The sequence below is a fragment of the Haplochromis burtoni genome, unplaced genomic scaffold (assembly GCF_018398535.1).
Source record: "Haplochromis burtoni strain Fernald_Lab_line unplaced genomic scaffold, NCSU_Asbu1 Contig_276, whole genome shotgun sequence".
In the NCBI taxonomy this organism is placed as follows: Eukaryota; Metazoa; Chordata; class Actinopteri; order Cichliformes; family Cichlidae; genus Haplochromis; species Haplochromis burtoni.
In genome coordinates this window covers 629,833-654,436 of record NW_024582637.1, presented here as the reverse complement: position 1 = coordinate 654,436, position 24,604 = coordinate 629,833, and the positions used below count along the sequence as shown (strand labels likewise).

The 24,604-nt window shown below is 43.3% G+C and overlaps 1 protein-coding gene across 2 annotated transcripts in view; it reads right to left on the bottom strand.

Annotated features, from left to right (window-relative positions):
* fam222a (family with sequence similarity 222 member A) overlaps nt 1–23,808 on the bottom strand; it is a 56,565-nt gene extending 32,757 nt beyond the window's left edge. The window contains exons 1-3 of one of the 2 annotated variants that reach the window (XM_005940182.3): nt 23,701–23,808; nt 23,179–23,421; nt 17,838–22,945 (exon numbers count right to left, since the gene is read on the bottom strand). The gene's annotated coding sequence lies outside the window, so the exon portion shown is untranslated. The remainder of the gene's footprint in view (nt 1–17,837; nt 22,946–23,178; nt 23,422–23,700) is intronic. The other variant, XM_042227699.1, reaches the window with a different exon arrangement.
* Between the last annotated feature and the right edge of the window lie 796 nt (nt 23,809–24,604).

Genomic DNA, 24,604 nt, shown 5'->3' with positions numbered 1-24,604 from the left:
ACAAGGGCTCTTTTCCCCCCCCTTTCTAACCATCCTATAGTGGCTCACTTGAATATTCAAATGTTCATTGTCTTTTCTGCGTTTTGTTCATTGTTTGTTGTGCTGTCATTCCTCAGCTTGGCTCCTGAACTTCAAAGAAAGGCTTATGTCAATTTATGATGAAATGGAGTGAGCAGGCGAGAGGCAAGACGGAGAGGGAACGAGCGAGAGAGAGAACCTTCATGCAAAACGGCCCTGCCTCAGAATGTATGCTTATTAATGGGTGTTCAATAAATCAATGGAATATAATTAAATTCAAACAGTGTGATTTCTTCTCCGACTCCAAATATCACTCTCTCTGCAGGGCCTAAGGTGACCCCAATTCCCATGGTCCAAAGGACAACTCCGCTGTCTTTCACTGGAGGGTGTCACAGATCCAATACTAAGTCATGCATAACATTAGCGTGTTTTGAAGCCCACAAGGCAATCAAATAGTGCACCGTTGAAATGTTGACACTGATCTCATTTGATATATCTCAAGTGTGACAAAGTCATTTTTGCTCTGCTGGATATTAAAGACTTTAAAAGAGAGGATGACACAAGTGCTCACAGCTAGTTTGGAAAAGGAAACAGGCAGTTTTTGCCACATATTTTCTCCGTATTGCAGTTTATATCGCTGAGGCTCAGCAGTCTCTCTTTTACTCCATAATGTGTGCCATCCAGCTGTTGTCATCTTTTTCCCTCTCGAAGCTGGCCCCGACCATGCCAGCAAAGGGAATCCAATTGGACAGAGTGGGAGGTGAGTCTGCGGTTGGTAATCACCTGCTGGCTAAAGGCACAGATGGCACAAACATCAGCAAGATGTTCATGCAGCAGCGATCCAAGAAGTCTTTCTGACAGGCTGACAAACAAATACAGAAACCTGAGAAACCCACAGGAAGCTGAGGAAGCACTGCAAGCAGGTTTGATGCAGAAAGTTGGCAACCTGGGAGTAAGTGAGCAACCTGAGGTGCCAAGCACTGATCCCTGTGCTGTTTTCACAGGCAAGATGCTGATTGCAGATTGTAATGATTTAAAAATTTAGACTCTTTGCTCAACAAGAGTAGCCTAATAACGTACTGTGCTATGAGCCGATGGCAGAGTTAGCAGCACTCATGCAGGCTGACTTCTTCTTCCTCTGTGATTTTATTTAGCAGACCAAACACTTGCATTCTGTTTCAGGTTTTAGGACTGCACTTCAACGAGAACACGACTGTAGTACATCTGTTAAGATTTCTCCCTGAGCTGCCATGACTTCTCCTGACACGCTGGAGAGAGCCCATTTAAGTTTTCACTGGGATTAACAGGTGATATATTTAACTACAACAGTTTGCACAAGCATGCAGCTATCGCTCCAATCAGGTGTAAAGCCTGTTAGCTCTTCTCTCTCAGCTCTGGATGAAGGAAGTTAGACGAAGTCATTTAGTTTATTGATGTTGCTGGCAGAGATTTTTATTTTATTTTATGGTAGTCAAGGCTCCCAACACATCAAACATATCAGAGTAAAAAGGCCCCAGAGACATCCCTCTTCTTGAAGACTCCCCAGCAGATGAGCTCCTTCTGCTCTCTGTGTTACTGCTTGGTGCCGTGGTTTGTCCTTCACAAGAGACAGGTAACACTGCCAAGACCCAGTAATTAGTGCAGATGGAGACTGTAATACTCTCTTCCCCTCCCTGCAGAAATGCCAAGGGAGGCAATCTATAAATTCCTGCATATTAATGCAATTTAAAACCACTCCAGACACCTTGCTGGAGGCATGTGATAAAAAGGGTGAAAGCCAGACTATGGCACAGAGCTGCGGATATGTCGCTGACATCAGTACCGTCTCAGCAACTTTGTGACCTAACACAAACCGGAATAGAGTCCCAATCTGTCTCCTTTCTTGGAAAAGGCTTTCCAAATCCTGACCTTAGGCCTTACAACTGGGTCTCTATCAATAATTAAATGGTAATCTAAAAACCCATTTTAGTTAGGTCATCTTTCTGCGCCATTGTCCCCGCTTCTCTTCTTCCTCCGTCTATTTTTTCCCGTCTTTCCGTAAGATCTAGTTAGAGATTCCATTAGCATGAGAAAGCAGGCTGGTAATTGTCTTCACCCTACTGAGTGATCCCTGGATAGAGGATTAGGCAGTGAGAAAGCCCTATTTCAACTTGGAGCACAGATGCTGCCCACAGCCACCCACTCCAGATTAGATTAGACTGTGGAGGGATGAAACCAACTGGTAACTTCAAGCAGCATTAAACAAAAAGCGTGGACAGGAGGTTAAAACCAAACTTTTGTTCACCTTTCAGCACCAGCTGTGGCCACCTTGTTTCCTTTTCTCTCTCTGTGTCTCTCTCTCAGTCTAGTCTTTTTCAAAATTTCTCTTTTAATCTACTAATATGCTTTTCTGTTGAAAATGGGGATTGTGGGAAAGGCAGCTTATAGTTTCTCTCTCTGATATACACAGAGTATTTAGAGCTGAATCTCCCTAAATCATCCCCCTGGGCCACCCTGTCCGTCACTAATCTGCACGCCACCACCCACTCATAAGGAGGTGTCACATTTCTGGCACTCCTCCATGGGATATAAGCACTTCAAACACCACAGCTTCTCCACTTGACCTTTCCACGGAGATGATCGATTAAGCCAGTTGGATTTATTCCATAAACAGGCAACCATTACATCAGAAAGGCGAGGAATTTACCTCTGAGGCAGAACTTAAAATCCATATAAGCTTCATGAGGATTCCAATTTTTATTGGCTTTTTCAATCCACGTCTTGGAGAACATTAATAACCACTGAGCTTTTTCGGGAGGCTGTTACCGTATCCGAACCGCAGCAGTTCTCCGGCTGTAATTATCGAAGCAAATCACAATGACAACAGAGTGAAATTCAACCGCTATCTGTACTCCATAAACCTGATGATGCAGGAAAACGATTGAGCTCGCTGCACTGCCGGGGTAGTACGAGGCGCATTATAAAACAAGGGGAAATTTAGTCCTGAAAAATTCAACGCCGCAAATGTGGCTTCCTTCTTTTAAAAACGTAACAAAAAAACAGAAAAGGAAACAAAACACAAACACAAACTGATACTTCTTTAGTTTGCTGTTTAGGAGGCTCTGCAGGGTAAACAAAGGAGTATAAGCAACAATAAAAGCTTTATTACACTCAGCAGAAACTTTATTAGGTACACCTGTGAAATCTAATGCAACAGCTCTACCATAAATTTGTCTGGGGACTCTATTATGTTGGACCCCTCACATTAACCGGGCTGAAAGCATATACGGAACACTTTAAAATGTAGTCTAGCTCAGGTGTTGGGCTACATCAAAAAAGTGTAAAAGTAGACTTAAGGGTGGAGCTGCTGAACTGCATTGCATAAGATTTCATTGTCTCTAGTGAAGAAGAGCTACAACCCTGTAGCTTTCTTGTTTTTATGCTTGAATACCTTTTGTATGCTTTCAGTACAGACAAGAAACAATCTGAAGTGAATCAACAGGGTGAAGACACCCAGTAAGATGAAAAGTATTTCGGTGGCAGTACGCTCGAGTTAACAAGCTCAAATTTCATTTGTGAAAGTTAAAACAGGAAATCTAAAACCGCTTTCATTTAGCCAGAAAAGCAGAGACCTCCATCGAGGAGCTGGACTCCTCCTGTTAGTGATCACAGTAGCCAGAGAGCTCTGCTTCAGCTCTGAGGGACTCCTGCTCTATGGTAATCATATCCTATTTGAATAATGAGGCAATACCACCACTCCTGCTGCCCATTCCCCCTGCATCCTTGACTGGAGTCTTTGATAGACACTAATTCTAGCTCCATCTATAAAGCTCCTCTCATGCATTTTTAATAGAATCTATTACTTTAGGATTAAATTATAAAAGACTGTCCTCCTTAAATTTTTAATAGTTTGCATAATTGGTATCAGGGCCTGAATGCGGACCATAAAAACCCAGTTTGTACAGGGCTAAGCTGCAGAACGAGTTAGACGAAAGCACAAAACACTGTTGCACAAAAAGTGCATGGCTATATGACACTATTGCATGCAAGCACACATCTGCACACACATCTCAGCGTGCATGTGAGCGAGGCTTTTACAGCTTTGGTTTCACTGTCGCTGTGAATACGATGGCGCGACCTCTGAGGGAAGGGCACAATAAGGTCAGGGACCACGAGAGATACTCTTGGCTGCTGAGCTCCTGAAGCAGCCTGAGGCAGGGGGAGTCACTTGAAGGAAACTGGAGACATGAACCAGGTGTCCACAGACACCTGCTGCCAAAGATGTGACCACAACACTCACCAGGGCAAACAGCAAAAACTACTTAGCAGGTTTACAACCTCCCTTTGTCCCCACAGTCACTGATAACTGTGTTCAGTCAGCGTAAATGGAAATGTATTTCCCCTCTCTGTTCCTCGTCGCAGGCAGATCAGCCACAAGTTAAATGTCATCTGCGCTCTCTCACTCTCTACATCTCTAGCTCGGCTCCTTCCAATAGCAGACAGAGCATACAGGAGAGCAAATGTGTCTGAGACATCGCCTCCAAACTAAAGCCCCCTTAGAAATCTATGCACGTCACCAGTCCCCAAATTAGCACCACAGGGACACCCTCCTCACCGCCCCCGCATGCTAGCGGCAGCTCTTTGGCATATCTGTACTGGGGAAAATATTTCACACTGTATGAATTATTAAGTGAGGGGCCAGTGCTAAGCAGTGTGGAGATAGACCAGTTATTCACAGCTCTATTGGGACGGATGCGTCGGAAACCCGGGCCGCTCGCCTATCAGATCGTTTGTCACGAGCAATAGACAATTTACAATGAGAGAATTTTTCAATTTATTCGTTCTGCTGTCACTGCACTTTTCCACCTCCACTCATTCCACTCGACAACCCCCCCTCCTTTAGTTCCGTCTCTTCTGGTTGAGGGGGCTCCATGCCCGAACCACCCGCGCGCTTCTCAGTCTGATACTGTTGCTCACTTTGTCTTCTGCGAGGGGAAGTCTAGGAGTGTAACACATGCGTAGAAGGCACGAGGAGAGGGACTGTGCTGCTTTAATCATCTTAACTCAAGTAAAGGTGTGTTAAGGACATGCTGTGTTACCTGAGGGCTCTAGGTGATGAAGCTGATCTGTGGCTCTGTGACAGGGGAAAGAACAGGAGACTAGGGGGGAAGATGCTTGGCTGTGCCTCTTCAGAACTTTTTGAGTACTTCAGTACTTTTTTTTTGTCCCTGTGTGATAGGGGCAAAAGAAAGAGTTAACTGAACCAAACTGCAAGTCAACAGAAAAGAACCTTACAGAATGCATAGATGTGACAAATACTATGATTGGACCTGTATTGTAATAAAAGACTTAAAAAGAAAAACACATCCAAAAGGATTTTTTTTTAAGTTAATGAGAATCTTCTTCAGGAGAAAGAAGAGGATCCCACCGGGCATTTCCTCTTTCACTTAAGTGGAAATGCCAAATAACAACTCCCACACAGAAAGACAGAAGACCTCAGCACAAACGTCTGGCAGAATGCAATTTTACCATTAATTACCGAAGGTGAACCAGCTGTCAAAACAGCCACACATTTCGTTTTTGTTCACAAATACCCTCCGTTAAAGAGGATGAACTGCAGAACAGACCATGCCCGAAAGCCCAAAGCAGTACTCTTGCACCATTTCATGTTTCCAAACCTTTTTAAAAAAAAAAAAAAAAAAAAAAAAAATAGATTCTGTCTCTCTAAGCTGAATATACAAGAGAAACAGAACATTACATGAGCAGCTTTGTTGGTCTAAATGCTTACGGAGTGCACTGAGAGCAGCAAAGCAGCCCAGAGTGTTTCTTTATCGGTGATGTCCTTTGAAAACCTGATGCAGACGGGTTGCACTGAATAGGTCTTGATGTGAAAGGCAGAGATGTTAGATAAATGTGCTCGTAGCCAAGGCCTTTGCCCTCTTCCCGATGACGCGTTCTTTTACTCAAATACCTACTCCCCCTTTACATGCAAGCACACACACACACACACACACACACACACACACACACACGGAAACACAGACGAACAGTGCCAATAATCCCACTGAGGGCAGCATTTGTTTGGGGACAAGGTGACCCTGTTGCCTTGGGGCCTGTGAACAGGCACAATGAAGGCCTCTCATCCTGCACACACCCAGCTGGCTGTGTTGGGCTGACGATGGGTGGAGAGGTGAAGGGGAGAAGGGTGGGGTTTTGAGAGGCATCGCAACACCCTTCGTCTGCAGTTTTAAAACTCCATTCAGGAAGCCCCCCTGAGATAGTTCTTTTCACACCCTTCACAGACGGAGCAAAATCCCCGCTTGTAACCCAGAGTCACGCAGTCAACAGATGGAGCTGCTATTGAGTGAAGGATCGCGGCAGCAGAGGCGGCTCCCCATCCATCCCCGCTGGAAACAATGGGGCAGCAGGTCAAGAGTGGCGTCTCCAGGAGGAGGGGTCAGGGAGGAGGGGCGTGCTTCGACACAGTTGAGCTATGCAAGCGCTTTGAAACCGGAGGAACTGAGAATCTTTTGGGGTAACGGACAGAGGAGAGGAGGCTCGCGGCTACGTGCAAGTCGCCAAGTTCCCGGGGATCAGGCTCAGGTGGAGGAGGATTGCGTGTGAATCTGGGACAGCAGTGTTTGTGTTTAACCTGCAAACTAGAACAAAAAGACATCCCTATGCACACACATTTGCCTGTTCAGAAGAAAACACAGACTTACAGTTTAACACACATTCCAAGGACTCGCACTTATACTCGCTCATCTCGGTGCAAACACAGCCACGCGTAAAGAAAAGCGGACCTCATTTTTTATCAAAAAAGAAAAGGAAATACAGAAAAAAAACCTCAGTGCAATGATGCTTTATAGACAGAAAGGCAAGAAAACGATTGAAGTGCCCCGAATACATTTTTTTCCATAAAATACTAATGTGTATACTTTTAAAGTTCGTGTCAAGTATTACAAAAGTGGGTCAGAGAGCTTTCTAGTTTTGAAAGCACACAATTAAAAAGCAAACACTTCTATTCAACTATTCCTTATTGTTCAAGCTCTCAATTTTCTCACAGAAGCATCACATAAGATCAAAGTTCCAGACTAAAGCTTATATAAATAGTGACACTAAAGTGCTCTGAATTTATTAATGTTTTGTGTGTGTGTGTGCTTTTCAAATGTACCGAGTTAACTGTGTGAACCACAGAGGAAAACTATGAATAGCTACATGCTGAATCGCTCATGTGTGCGTGCATGCACAGGTGCATGACCACACAGATCATAACAAAGCACTCGTGGCTTGCTTTACAGGGGAAAGTATATCCATTTTCATTGACCAGAACTCTGGCTATTATGTTGCTCTGACCTGGAAGTCAATTAGTCAGCTAGGTTGCACTGCCTCGCTGGATTTCTATGACTGGAGCAGAGACAAAGACACAATCAAGGTATACAGTGATCCCACAATTCCAGTCTCTTTTATATGGCATGAACATTTCTGAGGGAGAGAGAAGCCAAAATACTGCTGCCACATGCGCCTCATCCTTGAAAGGTTTGGTTTATGGGGCCATTTTGCACAGGAAGGAACTCATTATAAAGCAGAGGGTGTCAAGAGCATTGCAGCAATTCTCCATTAACATCCACTTGACAAGAAAGTGCAAAAAAAAAAAAAGAAAAAAAAAGAAGACTTCCTATCACTCGGGATGTTCACAAATCGCACCTAATTAAACACAAAAGCCTAAGTCCATGAAATCAGAGTGCAGAAAGCCATTTGAAGACAGAGGTGAGAGAGAGCATTTTCTTGGTGGCAAGAAACATACATCGCAAGGAGGCCACAATTTCATTCATGTTTGCGTCTCCTTCAAACAAATTGTCAGCTAAGTACACTGGCACAAAGGGCTGAACTGTTATTCTACCTTCGCTAGGTCACATCACAATACATCAATGGTTTGCCATTTCAGAATATGCTGCTGTTATGCTATTTGAGCCCAGAATTGAAAAAAATAAAGACTATTCCAACCATGCTGAAAAGGATCAATAAGCGCATAGAAAAAGAAAATGGCCATAAACACAGAGGCTTTTATTCAGAGTGCCACAATGTAGATGAAAGCACAGAATGCACCTGGAGAGCGAAGCTGAAAGAGGCAGAAGACAACAGAGCCCACAGAGTTATCAGGTGGGTCCAGAGAGCGTTATCTATATTCAGACCTCGGGATCATCTATCTCCGCAGCACCTATTAGAGTTCTAATATTGTAGGTTTTAAGGAGGCTCTGCTTTCCTGCCACAGTGAGACAGATTCAGCACTGTTGCCCCCTTTCCCTTTTCAGTGTGGTCTCACAAGGTCCTCTTGGTTTTCTACAAACAATACTGCTGGGCTGCGGCCCTTATTTAAAAGATTAATAGGATGCTGTCTTGGCAGAGAAGCAATCAGTGAGGTTTCTGTGACAGCAGAAAATGTGTGAAAACAAGGGAAAGAGGAGAGACCATTGTCACGGTTACCAACTGGCTGCTGGAGCTCAATTGAGATAGCTGTGGCTTTCAAGCCCAGCTGTCAATCACAGCAGCGAGCATCAATGGGGTAAATTTAAATGATAAAACGATAAGTCATGAGCAGGCGATTTCGCTGTCATCAGGACGGGGGCTGCTTCAGAGTAACTCACTATGGGTGCAGAGATTTCACTGCAGCCATATGGAATTTGGTTTTGCATCGAGTTGCTGGCTTCACCCCTCAATCATGACAGAATGTGTAATCACCAAATGTCTTCCTCTCAATCCCTGTTACAATTGGCAGCACAGTGCTGCCACTAGAGATGGGGGAACAAAATGGAAAGCTGACTAAATGACAAGCTTTAAGTGACACTTAATTTGAGATACCCCGGCATTCTCTCAGCTCCAGTAAACAGGATCTATCAAACTTCGCCCACAGACTGTATGACTCTGCAGCTGTCTGTGGGGAGAGGCACAGTATGCCTGAGAGGCCCCCAGCTACCAAGAGTGATGATAAAGAAATCAAATCCTTAATAGTTCCTAAAACACTTCAGAAGAGCTATAGGAACAATTAGCACACTTTCAAAATGTGTACATTTGCATTGTCTGTGTGTCTCGAGGATTTTCGACCTCTGACGATAAGCATAGACTGTATAAAAAAGATGAACAAGGCCACTGGTTTGTGCACTCCCTAAATGCTGATCATATCATTTTTTTGAAATCAGATATTACATATAAGGTGTGGATCTGACTGAAAAATCCAGGGACACTGCTGGCCACCATAAAGCATAAACCTGACGATAAAGCATGCTAAGTATAACGGAGCTGTAACGTATAAAATTCACATCTTCTTGTTTAAATAAGATTTGAAACCAGCGACTGACACCAAAAAACAGCTGGAAAACTGCTAATCATGGTCACAGATCAAGTGAGAAGTCGGTTTGTTTACCCACAGACTTTATACAAACAGACTTCTTTTTCCACCCCAAGAAGTCGCCCCCTGCTGGCCATTAGAAAGAACGTAGAGTTAGAGCAACTCTGCATTGGCCTCACTTTTCAGACCCAGAGACTATGTCCATCTTTTATTTACATTCTGTGCAACAAACCCGTTAAAAAAAATTAAATAAAAAAAAAACAGGAGGTCATATCACACAACGTACACACATCTATAACCACACATAGACACACAGAGATACACAGAACCTCTGTTATCAAATGCCCCTTACTGTTCAAAAAGTTATTTAAAACCCGTGTAACAGAAGCTAATGACAGCCTTAGAGGAAATGACAGAGTAGGGAAAAACACAAGTGAGCTGGTGAAGAAGTGAGAGAAAAACACTTAACAGCTGTTTTCTCCCTTCTTCCCTTTGCTCATCCCAGGAGAGAGTTCCACACGATCTCCCTGATCCTAGTTTGTGGCTGACAGAGGGGACCGCAGATCTGTTCATCTCCCCACTCACATGGCTCTGTGCGTCCCCCCCACCCCCGCCTGCCTCGCCATCGTGCTCTGATGCCAAGAGGGAAAGATGGTAGAGAATGAGGAGGGGAAGCGGGAGTGGGGGGGGGTCTACATCAAGGAGAGACTCTCCCAGTGGGTTCTCGTCAGTTCCAGGCCATTGCACCTTGTTCGCTGGGATTTTGTTTACACACACACGCACGCACAAGAACTCACACACACATACATGCGGAGGCAGATGACTATTAATGGATACAATAATGCAGAGTCGCTTTTCATTTTTTTTGGGCTGCACAGTCACGTGTTTTGTTTTTAACTACTGTTGTGACAACAGGAAGCTTCAGCGGCAGATCACTGTAAGTCACTGACAAAGAAAAAAATAATACAACAGTCTGAAGCCTCGCAGAGCTCATTTAAGTGGCACAGAAGCAGATGACATTCAATCAAAACCCAGTGATACGGTTGATGTGGTCAGCGGTAATGTGTAGCCAAAAGGCCTGACACACTTCCACGGTCTTCGGGGACAAGCGGGGAACGGCAGGCTGCCCTTGTGTGTTCAGTCTCTACAGATGTTGCCTTGGAGAGCGGCTGACTGGTGGGCTGCCGTGACAGCTGGACAGCTGTTCTATAGATGCAGCTACAGAAGCATGGCACTGAGATTGGAGGGGGAGGATAGGGATGTATGTTTAGTTTATCTGTATGAAGTTCCCAGGACATACGAAGCTGTCAATTTTAGCATTGGTGCATGAGCCCAGATAAGAAAAGATGGCACCAAAGAGGATATGGAGAAAGAGCACAGATGGGCAAATATCAGACGCGGCTGACGATCTATAAAGAAGCTCCAATAACAAAACAGATTTTTTTTTTAAGTGTAGATATAATACGTCAATCCAGAAATGAACAAATACACCACCAACTGGCTACGCGAGCGCAAGACAAAGCATTTAATTTGATCCACAAGGTCTGTTTAAGCGGCCGTGACTTTTTATCATCATAAACAAGTAAAAGTTTAATATGAACTTCACAGGCGTGTTCAAATGATTCAAATCTCATGAAAGAGGAAAGGGAAGAAAAAAAAAAACTGGGAAGATTAAAAAAAGAAGAAAGAAACAGAAACAGAGAGAATAACTGGCAGATAATTTAAAGGACTCTGGAATTTGTGCCAACACCGAGGCTGCTGGTGATGAAAGGCAGCTTAAATTGGGGGTCATGTTCAGATATTACACCTTTATTCTGCCACTTAAAAATCCAGTAACCTAAATTCAAACCTGCAAGAGAACAGTGCGAGTAGACTGTATCTATTACAACAGAACTGCTTCAGACTAAGATCTGAAAAAACAGAACAGATGAAAAAAAGAGCTGAAATGTTGGGAAACACTCCGCTGTATTAAATGTTGTCACCTGCTGAATAAACACGCTGTAAATCATGAGTTAAATAGCTGGGACGGGTGCCAGTCACCACTGCCAAAGCTCGAATTTGTCCTTAGCGGGCCAGACTTTTCATTATACCATAAAAGGTCAGCAATTTGTTCAACTCAATAAAAAATGTTAATAAAACTAAGAGCTCACATGAAGCAGCCCTTGATAGCTTCTGGTCGCTCATCAGAAAACATGAAAGTGTGTGTCTGTGTATTTGTGCATCTGCACCGTCACCAGTGTGGCATTATGTCGGTCAAAGGTCGTACAGCGGCAGGAAATATAGCTTTGGCCTAGTCGTAATCCAGGCCAAACTCCAACAGCAAAAGCACATACAAACACTTTCCTACAAACACACATGAATGCAAGTGCAATTTTGCATTGCACAAAAGCCGGGAGTCGATAAGCACCACCACGCAAAAATCCCCAATTCCAGCTCACACCCTCCACCCTACTGTGCTAAATAAATGAAAAGCCCCATTATAATTATATATGAAATCTTTTAGAGGAAAAAAGTGATTACTGTGGATGCAAGTCTGGAAGTGGGTGGGGGTGGGTCATTGCTAAGCAACCAGTCATTATCCTCCAGAGTAGAGAGCGAGGTGACCGGCCATCCATCTAACTCCGGTGGCTTGCCTGGCTCCTGTGTACCCCCCCCTCGCCCACACCACAAACACCTTCTCTTCCCCTTCTTTCCTCCGCCACTCACCCTCTCTGGCTCTCCCTCTTCCTTGCTCCCTCACTCTCTCTCTGCCGTCTCCCCGTCCGAATACAAACAGAGATAAAGAACGCTGCAATCGCTCTTGACACACAAATAGGTTAACACAATAAAGCCGGCTTTGCCTGGCTCACTCGAGGGAGGAAAGCAATTCCAGCAGCAGGCAGGAGGTAATAAAACAGGGCTAGGAGTGTGTGTATGTGTGCGTGTGTCCATACATGTCCTCATGTCAATGTTCCTGTGTTTTTGTATGTGAATGGAAGCAGGCACACAGAAGCTCTTTGGCCCCAGGGCCTAATATCCCAAGGATTTTCAACCCTTTCTTGACACAAATAATACCGGGAGAGAAAATGACAGAAATTCCAGGGTGCTCTGCCATTTAGATTAAAGGAATGGTGGTTTTATATTAACAGTATAGCTGACCTGCATTATCCCTATAAAAACATTCTCCTACGGGTCATATGGCGGCTCTTTTGCAAATGGTCTCTGCCTCGCATGGTTAAAATTCAACAAGTAAATTGAATGAGTTTTATCTGTGCAAGCCTCGGCTCACTCTCCCTGATGCGGCTGCCAGGCCTGGCAATAAATGATAAAAATCTCCAGAGTTTTATTAAATCGTGTTGCATTCACGCTGAACTCGGGGAAAATGGCGAGGTGGCTTCTGCAATTACAGTGCAGACCAGACAACATTGTTTTCTCCAGTCAGTGGAAATTTCATTACCTTACAGCAACCGCCTTAGAATTGGGTAATAGCCTCTTTTTGTCACAGACGTAAGCCGTCTGCGGGAGGTGTGACACCCCCTTAAGTGTTATCCATTTGCAACAATATGCACCGAGCCAGTCGCAGTCCGGATGCTGGTCAGCATAATGTACAGCGTTATTCAGTGATACGGTGGAGGAAGAGAACGGACCAAACAAAAAAAAGGAAAAGAAAAAGGAAGGCGGTCAATAGCTAATTCCTGAAATGACTGTGGCGTAATCAAAAGCATTGAACCTGGATACATCCATGCAGCTGACATATCTCTCCTCAGGCTACGCATGCCCCCCTTCTCTGGCGTGTCAATAAATAGAGAGAGGGCTAGCACATTTGGCTGTGGATGGACTGAACTGTGAAGAAACCCCAATTAAAGCCTCTAGAAAAGTTTCACACATTTAGGTCATACAGGACAACCATTTGTAAGCGTCAATCAATTCCCCCACGTTTTTACCCGCGGCTTCTTCAACCAGCTAATCAAACAGCAGAGATGTAAAGTGGTGGCCATTGTCAACAGGGAATAAATTACCAAAGCATGAAGAGAAAACATCTTATCTGTCTGATGTATTTCCTGCTTCTGCAGAAAGCTACAAAGCCCAAGGGAGAGCAGTCAACCAAAATGCAGGGAGAGATGGAGATTAGGATGATGTGCAGTTCCTTGTTCCATTAAAGTTTGATCTTCCTCAATAGCCGAGGAAAATCAGATATCTCCCATTCAAGATTAAAGTACACCAGCAGAGAGGCAGAGATTAATCAGAGGCCTGCATGAGATAAAAACAGCCTTGCTTCTGGCATGGAAAACAGTGGCAATAAAGAGTTCAGCTGATAATATGAAACATGGCGAGGCACAATAGCAAATCAAACAGCATGTAGGGGCCTCCAAAACAAATCAAAGCACCGACTAGACTGCGATACAGTGGCTGAAGAAGTACAGCAGGGGCTGATCTGATAGTAACCACGGCCTTCATTTTATTACTGTTTAAGGTTGAGGAGGGCACGCTGTGGATTTTCCCATGTTGCTCTCTGTCGCCAGCCTTTCATTCCCTCTCCTCCTCTTCTCCTTGAGATCAATGGCGCTGGGGTGATTTCACAGCAGCCTGCACTGTCACCCAGAACAAATCAATGTGACCATGAGGAAGGCAAGAGCGGCATTGTTTTTAAGGAGAGCAAATTCGCTGTTGGAGAGCTTGTCAGATTTGCTTTATTCTCCTTCTTCCCCCCAAGAAGTCTTTGCAAGGAGCATGCCACCCCTCACTTTACTGCCTGTGCTGTGGAACAAACTATAAACTGCACAGTACTCTGGCTCGCCATATGACTGTACTCATTAACCACGTTTGAACAGCACAGTTCCCGCTCACGATATTGCACAAGCGCCAAAAAAAGAAATAAATAAAATGGGCTGGGTGTCCCTAACCTTTAGAAATGAAAGACTAGACATTAACCTCGAGCCCTGCTGAGACGTGACTTCCATTCTGCCTGACGGAGGGGCGAGAGGGGAAAAGAGAGAGGAGGTCGGAGGATCATTGCTGTCCGTCATGCGCTAAGTGGTTGCAGATAACCCTGATGAGGAGCTGCCAAGGTCTCATGAGCAGAGTAGTGAGCAGGTACAACTCACAAAAATAAGTGAAAATGATCAGTGGGCAGAGAACCGACACCCTTACCAGAAACACAGAAAGAGTGCACGCAATCACACTGCTGTAACTTATGTTAGAGTAGTTCTTCTGCATCACACAAAATCACACTTTCATGTAAACGCTAGAGCGCCTGTTTATAAAACCAAGAAGCTTGCACTGTATTTAAAATTTACTACCACGTCTCACTTAATGCTTTATGATGTATAAATGGAATCTCACTCTGGCATCACATTTCGCACAAGTGTTGATGTCATTAGGTATAAAGTGCTGTGATTTCATTCGTTTTTACAAGGCTAGCAGCATGAAGAGGTTTTTCTCCTACCATATACCGTATTGTGGACTATATGGTTGATAAAATGAGTATTTCTTCTTCTTCTTGTTCTCATTTTTTGATTACTGTAGTTCAGCATTTATAACCATGACAGTGTGGACACACTGTGAAGAATACTCATTTCATTTGACTTCCTCAGTACAGCTAATATAACCATGAAGGTTAATCTTTAAGCGCTGAAATAGTCATAATAATGGTCACAAAAAAGGGCGATATAGATTAGATAGCATTAACAGCTAGCAGTGTATGGGGGTGCTACCTGCACACAAATGTGCTAAATAGCTAAGTAGAAGGACTCTTATTAATCCTGCCTGCAAAGTCCCACCAACGCCACCAAGTCTGCTGGAAACTGGACATCACTTTTCACCTGTATTTGTTCACACCGAGTTGCTGAAAGGTGTCTCCGTTTCTCTAGCCCCACTTCCACGTAATGCTTTTTGTTTTCTGTTTCCCTTTTCATGTTCTGTCACTACTGTTCCAGGTACTGATGTGCAAAACAAATCTCTGTACAGGGACAATAGAGTTTATATCAAAACAAGTAAAACTGCAAAGAACAAGAAAGGGCAAATTTTCTGTTGTTTGGCTTAACATGAAAAAGCGTTAAAAGCGTTAAAACAAGAACTGTTATAGACTTTCGCTGATATGAAACACTTTGATCAGGTACCTAATGAGCTGCTGTTGACGTGGCTTTGAGGGTCCGATGATGTTTCCAGGTAAGAAGCTTTGTGCTTTCCTGTGATATCAGTTAACGTAAGAGTTGTTGTCTTTTCTTTTCTTTGGCAGGAAAAGAAGATGAATTTAATGTTTGTTTTCATCTAAAGTGTATTATTCTATAATTGGACTCGGTGGGAAAAAGCTATTTAAAAAAAGAAAGATTTAATTTGCACTTTCAGTAATGAAGTCCACACAAGAATGGACATAAGCTTAGACACTTGAGGGGTCAGTAGATCTTGAGTAAGACACACACACACACACACACACACACACACACACACACATACACACACACACACACACACACACACACACACACACGTATCTACTATTTTAGTCATCTTAACTGTCAAAATGAGTTTTGGTGCCTCTGGGTAGGTGTTGAGACAATCAAACCATGCAGGGATTAAAAAAGATTAATACACAGCACAGGAAATTAAACTTCAGCGACTTTAACGATATTCATGAGTGGAGCTCACTTATTCACTCCAGGCAGGCACTTTAATAAGCAAAGAATACAGCAAGGAGCCCAAATGCAATCAATCAATCAAGCTGATACGCTATTTGAGTTCCAAACTTATAAAATTTCAGGGTTATTTTGGCGTGTTTCTGTTAACTCATTGCTCAAATATGTTCACTACCTTCCAGCTGTTGGCAGCTCAATTAAGTACAAGAGATTACATTTTACTCAAGTTGGTGACTTACGCCAGTTTCATTTTATGATCAAGTAAAAAATCATGTGGAAAACACGTGAAATTAACTTTGAGCCCACAAAGCACCGATATCCTTTTGTCAGCTACCAACGCAGAGAAAGCAGAGCAAAAGCAAACATGGTGAAAGCGAGAGGAATGAAATGTGGATCAAGTCTTGAGCTGGCAGCGGGACCCTTGAAGCTCCAGTGTTACAAAAAAAGAAAAATCGAAAAGCAAGCCAAAAAAAGCAGTCAGAACAACAACTACAATCTCAAAAAGGTAATTCAGTGACCTAAATATTAAAGCTTCCCTGCCATTCCACTCTCCCCTGCCTTGTCCAACCATCATGTTGAGTTAAGGCAAGCATTATGCTGGGGAGACTATTTGTTTAGGTGAGGAGCAGCCGCAGAGCTAATATGAGCACAATTTGCTCAGCAGGTCATAGACGCAGAGTGGAGGAAGTAAATGAGGCAGTTCTGCCCCCTCGGGTGCAGCTCCTGCCTCATACATCACTGGATGTTTTATTCAATACAGCCAGGAAGGCTCTATGTCAGGTGCCCTGACTGTGGGGGCGCCTGCCCTGCTGTAGGGGCCCATATTACATTCTGCAAGCTGCCTATCTGCAAGGCTGCTGGAGAGAGAACGACTGGAAGATAAGAATTTGAGGATGCTTGTAGTCTAACGATAAAACATACAGTGTGTGGCTTTTTCACTGCACAGTCAGCATAATGTGGAGGCTCATTTACGTGCAATGCGAGCAATGGAACTAAATATTGCAAAGCAACCTCAGCAACCAGCGAGGCTCAAAGTTCACGGGAAACAATCCAAACTTTATCAGCTAATTCACAGTCGAGTCAAATTTTCAGACTTCCTCTGGCTGCACCAGAGGCTGGGGCCGCAGAGGGCACGTGAGCTGTGGAATTCACGGGACAATGACAAATTGTCTCCCGACCTTAGTGCAGCACTGAGGATCATCCATATCACCGAGCATAAAGTGAAAACTTTTACAGCGCTAGGCACACATGCTCGTGAATTTTATGAGTCTCTCTATGAAAGCCTGTCACACCATACAGGCACACAATAAAATAAAATAAAAAAAGACAGAGATTGTGTATCATTAACACACCAGGGTGAAAATCTCTAATTGCAGCAGGCACTGTAGTTACCCTACCCGTGCGCGGTGACGCACGGGGGCGTACAGATGAGAAATTCGCACCTTTTGCTCTGAGCCGCAACTCTTCCAGTGCCACACATCCCCGTGTCTGTGATGCCTGCCTGCAGTGGACTGGCCTCGACAATATACTTAATTGCTACCCATACTTGAAAAGACCAATATTACACATCAAAGCAGCTCCTCGAGCAATTCGGCAGCGGCTCTCTAACAAGTCGATTTTTACAACACTTCCTATGGGTCAAACAAAGGGTTTAAATCCGAGACATCATCAACCGTGTGGGCAGCATCCTGGGGGGAAAGGAGGGGGGCATTTTATAAACATTCATTATTTTCAGGCGTTTCTCTGTTTCGGCGACAATCCTCCCCAAACATTGAAGCGAAGCTCTGACACAAACTACCATAATGGTTACAAATAAATGACCCGTACCATTCAGAATCTACACGACTGGGAGAGACAGACATGCAAAATATATTTACCATAAATTGCTCCGTAGTGTACACTAGAACTCCATGCAGATCGTAGCATTCACTGAGCAATCTGCCTCATACTTCTGCGGTCCAAATTAAAACGGATTCATTCTGTTGCCCCAAAATCCAGATGCTGCTTTGTCGATGTCAAATGTTGATTAAGTTTATCCTCGTCTTCCGACGGTATGCAAATGTAGCGGTAACCCTGCAAATTAGATTCCACACTCTAGCCTCTAGCATGCAAAGTTAATAAGCTTTGCCTTTTTTTCTCGATTCGGCTGCCAATTTTTGTCGAGGGCAAAAGCGCAGGTCGGCAATTTCAAGAGCGTCCTCAGAAGGATTGCGCACCAAGTGTGCTTCGGGTTTTCACCGTTTAGCCTCCGAATCAAAGTAGGTACAGGGTCCCGGTTGATCTTCCTCTCGCTTGAAGATATCTCCAAATAGCAGAACTCTTAACCGACACACTGGGTAGGTTTAGCGGCTACGCAGTATTCCAAAAAAATCCCCCCGCTGTTACGCATGGGTTTCGTGGTCCGCCTGCTCAATTTTGACGACCTTATGAGAAATGTATCATTCAAATGTTTTCATCTAGGCAATATTGTGTGAAGGTACCCTGAAAGAGATCAAGGCTGGGCCAAAGTAGCTGCCTGAATATCCTAAACTGATGCGATGCGATGTAAAATCCCGGAGAGCAGGCTCTGCTCCGTCCGTCACTTTATCCGAGGTGTCGGCAGACGCTCTGAGATGTGTTGCCTCTCGATTCAGACTTAAATTTCCAGGTGAGGCTGTGGAGTAACCTTGACGGCAAAGCCCCGAAAGGCTCTCTTTGGTAATATTAACCAAACAGGAAAAGGTTACGTCTGGATAAAGAGCTAGCTACTTCTGGCAGCTCCGGGATGCGGTCCTGCCCTTCTGCCGAGCTGCCGAGACTGACAATAACCCGGAACGCTGCAGACTGTCAGGCTGCACAGACCGCCCACCGACCAATCACCGCACTGAGGGAATAGAAACATTCCCACGGGTTAGCCAATCATTGGTAATTGAGGACTGTTACCATAGAGATCCTCGGCGTCTAGGCGTCTGAAACCACGTTGTTTATACGCAGAAAAAAAAAATAATAATAAAGAAAACGTAATTATAAATTTAACATAGCAGAATTCATATTAATATCGTAATTACTCTTTTATCCATTGTAGGGTTTCATCCATTCTCCCCAGCAGTCAAAGGTTAACAGCTTTATTGGAAAACCTGGGCTCAAACCCGAAGGCATCTCTAAAGTGCCCTTGAGCAACAATGACCTCAAGCTGCAGGAAGGCCCCCCTGTAGCTGAAATTAAGTATTGTTATGCAGCTTGAATAAAATTAAGTGTGATCAGTGTGCTAAAATTACTACACTGTTCATAAACGTAAACGTTTAAAGTGCTATTTAACTCCATTGCTTTGCAAATTGCTTTGTAAATCTAATAGAACAGCTGTTACATCTTTTAAAATTCATTTTAAACATCCAAAGTTCTCTTCTTTTCTGATCGTCAACAGCCCGGGAAGCATGGAGCTTGCTGTTTTCTACATGATATATTAAGACAACACTTTTTTCCTACCAAAATTCCCATATTTCCAGTTGCTTCCCGTTTTAAATTACCCACATTTCAGCAAGAACATCTTTAAAAAAGTATGACATGTCTGTGACTGTCTGCTTAACTTTGCAGAATTCCATCACTGACACCAGAAGCTTATGAGTCACTGGAAACCTCACAAAACACCTATTTTTGCCAAAAGAAAAAAAGGGGGAAGAGAAAAAGAAAAAAAATGTCACTACAACAGTGGGGAAGTGGACTGTTTACTCTGACAGAAGCCCTTAGTATTTTTCCTCTTCTTGCCAACTGTGTCCGGTGCACACAGACCCTGGGACACACAAAGGCAGTACAAGCAATCACACATCATGGACTCTCATAATAAGCTGACGCTGGGAAGTGGGTGATGCAGCACTCAGCTTATGCCAGTGCTGATAAGAGCCTGAAAGTATTACCTCGGTCTGGCAGCCCGCTCCAAGAAATCCATCGTGAGCCAGGTCATCAATTCTGCCCTATCTGATTGCTCACCAATCCCTGGCAGCTCCATGTCGCTGTCCTGGCTTCTGCCTTTGAAATTTTCTCTATGACTTGCACTTTTGTGCTAGTTCTTTCACAGAAAAACAGACACATACTGTATGTACACACAGGATCTTTTATGTGATCTTACACCTACATGTCAAATAATAAAGCAATGTGTGTGTGAGAGAGAAAGCAATGTAGACTTTCCAGAACAATGGATTGCCTGACTTACTTAGTCTCAATCAGATCTCCTGCTTATTGCTGCAGTGGACCTAAAAAGCATACATTTAAAACTTGTGGAGTTCATTCATATCACACATACTGTGTGGCTGCGCAGTCAATCAAACAGATGAACAATTAATTGAAAAATACTCAAGCAGGCCTGTGCTGTGCTCCAGTGAGGCAGTCGGGCAGGCAGGCAGGCAAATAAGCCATTTGATTAGCTGATAAGCAGATGACTCAACAAACATTCAAGGCATGTTTACTGTGGTTTGATTAGAGTACGTCCAATACGCAGAAGATTGGACACAAATACGTTGTGAAAACACTCAGCTGTTCCAATCCCCAAGGCAGCATGAGGGCACATAAAAACAATGAATTATTTATGGGGGAGACTAGTGAAATATCACAGTGGATAATTTTCTGTGGGCTATATTAAATGTAGTTTTCAAAATGATATGCCTGAGTCTGTGCATTTCCCAGAAATCATTCCCTCCCAGTGACAGGATCTAGAGCCTGGAGATTGGACATGAAATCATATTAGATATTTCCCCTGCCAAGAAATCTATGAGCGTTTATCTAAAACACCAAAGCAAGGGTTATTCACATGCTAATTGGGCCTCCCTCTTTCTTAGTAAATATGATCAAAGGATATTTGCTTTGTCTCTGTTTTAGGTATTAGCTCTGGTTCAAAATGAAAGACCTAGAATCAAGGCAAGCCTTTTGCATGCCACATCTGAAAGAGGGTTCACAATACCAGTAAATCCAGGTTCTGCTTCAGTAGAAATCACTGCAGCATCTCTTTGAATGGGGCATCTCATAAATAAAGCTCTTATACTCCCCATCCGGAGCTAACATTAATGTCTGTCTCAGAGCTGAAAGCCTTACGCTGTTACAATTTGTTCCTGAAAGTCAACTCAGTTTAATTGAGCAAAGTTCAAGACTCCGCAAACAGCAAAGTAACAGGAAAAAAAAATCGATGGCGGCAGAGGCATGGAAAAAAGAGATAGCATTGATTTATCTGCCATTGATTCACGAGGATCGCTGCATTGTGCCCTGCGGTTGAAATGCACGCTGTCTGCCAACTGATGGGGATGAATTTGAAAAGGTGTCAAGTGGTTGGAGGACACAGAGGTGGAGGATGAGATCGGGCGCAGCGAGCGGTGGCTGGGGAGGAAGAGTAGACTGGAGTGGGAGAAAGGGCATGAAGTATCAAACAGAAAGAAGGCGGAAGAAGAAAGGCTTGATAAGAGGGGATAATGTTGCAAGGATGACACCACTACCATGTGGGCCCCAGTCTCCATAGCGTTGTGTTAAAATGTCTGACAGGAGCGAGGAGAGATCAACTTGAAAGCAGAATACCGAGTGACCCGAAGGACCTCAAGTTAAAACCACCGCCATGACACCTGTTTAAATCCACTCTGCTCTATCCGTTTGATAATAAAAAAACATCTGAGATTAAAATAACACATCAGACTCTAATATTTCAGAGTATTATAAGCAGCTGAGGCAGCGGGGCAACAACAGTTTAGTCAGTGAGAAGTAAAAGGTTGTTACAATAACACTGTGTGTAAGCATTTATCAAATCCCGCTGTTGCAAGTACTTGACAAGAAAAGCAACTTTTGCAATATTTTAAGTCTCAACTATTGGCAAATAGATGCCTCCTCAGAGACTAATACTGACAGCAATATGTTGTTGAGAAGAGGGGAAGCCAGGACAGAGATCAGAGGCCAGAGCAGCTACACAGGCAGAGAAGCATTATTGCTCAACTTTGGTATCTTTACAACATCCCTTTTCCTCTGCTGTGACTGCTGGCAGTCTCCTGTTTATGCCGACGCTAAAAGAGAACTATTATTTTCTGTTTTTTGATGTTAATTGTATGTTTAGGGGTATTTTAGAAAAGCAGACATAGTTTCTTTTCATTGCCATTGTGGCAGCATTTTTAAATATTTTGTTTTACTTTCCCAAAGTCTGTGCGTCTGTGTTTAGTGTGTAGTAAAAATGTAGCTGTTCGACCAGAAGCCCGACACCTATTTGTGTTTTAAAACGAGTTGTGTAATCATAGCGTGGCTTCAAGTGGTTCCTGAGCAGCTTTAGCTAAGAGCGAGTCTATTTTATTTTTTTCCCTTTTTGCAAAGTGCAGTTTAAGTCAAGATGACACTTGTTTGACTTAGAAGTCTGTTTGGTTTTTTTTCAGCGGCGTTTTGGTTCAACCCTGGAAAGCATCTTGGTTTCCTGTGTGTGACCAACCAGTGATATCTTCACGAGAAACCCCCCCAGTGCCTCCGCACACACACAGGAAGCCGTTTGCAGGGAGGCTGAGTTAAGGTTATCTAATGCATGCCCTGTGTTTGGTGCAACTGTGCTGTGCGTGATGACTGTTATTATTCATGCGATCAAGGTTGATTTTTCTAAAAAAAACTAAAGTAAAATCCAATTACCGGTACTGTTACCACATAAGGGTGTGAAAAGCAGAAACTGTGCTGTAAATGAGAAATAACAATGTTGAGTATGAAACAGATACCCACAGATGATCAGAGATGAAATATGATGTTTGTTTCACGTAGCCAGATCCTTGCACATCTTCATTAAAGGGACTCATAAAAGCTCTTGAGTGTGGGAAGATCATTCACAGCGTGACCCCCTGTCACACCCTGTAAAATCTCACGGCATCTCGTCCTCCTCATAAAAACAAAAAACACGGGGAAGCAGACGCCCAAACTGTTTGAATTTGCTACACCTAAGGTAGGAAACCAGATTCCAGTAATTGGAAGGCTTTGAAGCAGAAGTTGTTCCTTGTAGCTGTCACTGCAGTAAGAAAATAAAACAACTTTTACCACCTCCACGGGGTCTGTCAGCATCTTTATAGTAGCTGCACTACCTAGCAGGATATCAAAAAACGACAAATTTAACTATATTCTTTTATTCGTTAATCTAAATGTGGTGGATTTAAATATTTTACATCTACTTAAAGCTTTTCAGGATCATATAGAAATATCAGAATCTTACAAAACTGGAAGTACAAAATCTTAGCAACTTACCTCACACTCTTGTCTATTAAGAGGCGCTCTTGAAATCACACATTTACAGTGTTTTCCTCCCCACAGCATCTGGTTAAGGCAGGTCTGCCGAGAACACAGCTATTCTTCCTGTTGTTTGACAGCTGCACATGCTGTATCACCTCTCCCCTCATACAATGCAATGTCACAGCAGCACCACTGTATGTAGCAGCCAAGGGGCCACTGAATGTAACCTAAGTAAAGGACTGCTTTAGAGAAAGGGGCCTAGGAACAGCAATAAGAAACATAAAGATTCATTGTTAATATGTTTGAAAAAAAAAAAATCAGAAAAATACATTAAAAAAGTTGTAAATTACAATTTCCTCCATTTTACATATTAATCTTACAAGACCTCTATGTAGCGCTATCATTTACTCATGTAGGTGGCAACTTGTGCATTGTTATTCATTCCTAACTCCACATAAAATCAACACCATGAAACCACTTTGCATGACATATAATACAGAAACATCAGTTACAGATGAATTGAATGTACAAAAATACCTCTTAATCTTTGATTTCAGGTGTTTTCAGTCCCAGTGCCACAGGTGCATAAAATCAAGCACAGAGTCATGTACTCTTTACAAACATTTGTGAAAGAACTCTTTGCTCTAGAGAGCTCACTGAATTTGAGTGTGGTACTGCCACGCTCAAATGCCACCATTGCAACAAGTCAGTGTGTGAAATTTGTTCTGTCCTAGATATTCCACCATAAACCACAGAGGTTACAGAGCGAGGTCACTGAGTGCATAGTGTGCACAAGTCCCCAGCGCACTGCTGACTCAATAACTGCAGAGCTTTGGCATTAATATCAGCACAAAAACTGCATGCCAGGAGCTTCATGGGATGGGTTTCCAAAGTCAAGCATTATATCTGTAAGTATCATTTTCAGTTGGTCCAGTACATTTACTCAATTTCATCTGTGTGTACATTCAAAAGCAACACTTTCTGATGGTGTTTGCACTAAAAAGTTAATTCTGTATTAAAATGATTTTCATTAGATTTGACTCATTCTAATAGCATTTCAAGTATGCAGTGTGTTCACTGAGGTGGACTCAAAATGAGCATGTGTACATATGCTGAATTTTCCTTTTGAGTGTGGTTCTGTATGTATAATTTGCAATACAAATTTAATTTAATACAACTGCAGGAGGTTCTCGCAGTCATCAAAAACAGTGAAAGCTGCAGGAGCATCTCGAAAAAGAATTTGAATTATGTGCTTCTGCTATTCAATTGAGCTGCAATTCTCCATGTCTGCCAAGGCGTGACCTTTAACCTCATCACTAACCCATCAATTTATGCTATTAGACATTTGTGCGAAGTGCCATCATAATTAGCCTATGGATCCTTGGCCTATGGCTAAAATGTGCTTTGTAAGGTCACGGTGACCTTTGACCTTTGCCCTAAT